This window comes from Lathamus discolor, chromosome 1 (assembly GCF_037157495.1).
Source record: "Lathamus discolor isolate bLatDis1 chromosome 1, bLatDis1.hap1, whole genome shotgun sequence".
NCBI classification, from domain to species: domain Eukaryota; kingdom Metazoa; phylum Chordata; class Aves; order Psittaciformes; family Psittacidae; genus Lathamus; species Lathamus discolor.
In genome coordinates, this window is record NC_088884.1 from 61,724,451 (window position 1) to 61,725,910 (window position 1,460).

Below are 1,460 nucleotides of genomic sequence, written 5' to 3' on the forward strand. Positions count from 1 at the left end.
TCGAATCCCCCTAAGCCAACACCCTTTGCGAAGACCGAAAAGCATTTTCCAGACGCAAGCAGGAGTACGCGGGTGGGTGGGTGGGGTGCAGGGGACTATGAAAATTTCAAGAGGACGTACGCCATCCTGGCTTTCTAAATATAGAGGACCTGAACCGCGGCTCCTCTCACACGCCAGCAGCGTGCTTTCTGTTTCGAAAGGCCCCTAAAGCAAATATTGCACTGGCTGGTGGCGTGAAGAGAAAAAAAAGGAAAGAGAGTAAAAACGAGCCCTGTGAGTTGATTGCGATTTCCAGCGCTCTTGCGCAAAGCTGCTCTTTAGGCAAAGCTCCAAGTGGTGCCCACACAGGGCCGACGAGGTGCAGATGGCCGTCACGTGAAGGTGGTGGTGGGAGGAGTGGGCTGGTGGCAGCCCCAGCACAGGGTGAGGACCAGCGGTGCTTCCCCATCATCCATCAGCACTGTCTGTCCAGCAGCAGCAGGGGATGGAGAGGGGCACAGCAGGCAGCCCCCCCATCGGGAGTGTCTGCCACCTCGGTGGGGTTGAGAATGCGACATTTTAGCTCCGTGTAAGGTGCCATGTCTCGGTTCCCTTTTCGTTGCCATTATTGTCACTCCAGTATTTGCATAGCACAACATCAAAATGTGTCAGAGCCAGAGGAAAGCGGTAGCTGCTGTTTCTCCTTTTAAAAACCAAGCAGTTATTCATGTGACACCATCACTGCCCGCATGTGTTTGGGGTGGAGGAGCATGCATGTCACCTTTGGAAAAGTTCTGCAGAGCTGAATTTAATCAAGACTGATGATCTTTAAGTCAAGCTGTAAAATTCAGTAGAGAGTTATATCCCAATAATAGACCCTATTAGAGGGTCTAGTGCAGTCTATAGATAGGATCTCTTCTCTATTAAATTCTCTAGGGCTTGAGTTCTCATTTACACAAAGGGCCCCTTTACCTGTGTAAAATGGCCATAAAGTAGGTGTAAAAATGATTGATGCTGTCTTTACAACCCCTTTACACTGGGAAAACAGTGTAAAGTGGCCAGGGTGCAAATGAGAATCACACCTGGGTTTGTGAGAGTAAATTACATCAAACCCTTCACAAATTCTGTGTGTCCATGGTGGTTTAATCCTACTCCTTTCTGTGGAATTCACCCAGAGAATGAATTTCCAAAAAATAAAGGTTTTTTTATTCAATACCTCTGGCCTTTCCAAGCCTTTTAGTCCCAGTCTTTCTCTCGGTGCAGTCCGTGTGGACTCTGACATGGGGAAAAGGCTGGGAGCTGTCTGAATATATTGTGGTTGGTGAAAAACCTTTAATTAGTACTTTCCGAAAATCTTGATCCAAGCAAAATACGTGTAAAACCATAACCCAGGGGGGAAACGTTTCAGAACGCTACCGTGTCCATTTCCCCTTCTCTTTGGATTTTATGCTCTTGAAATATATAAAGAGGAAATACTGAAG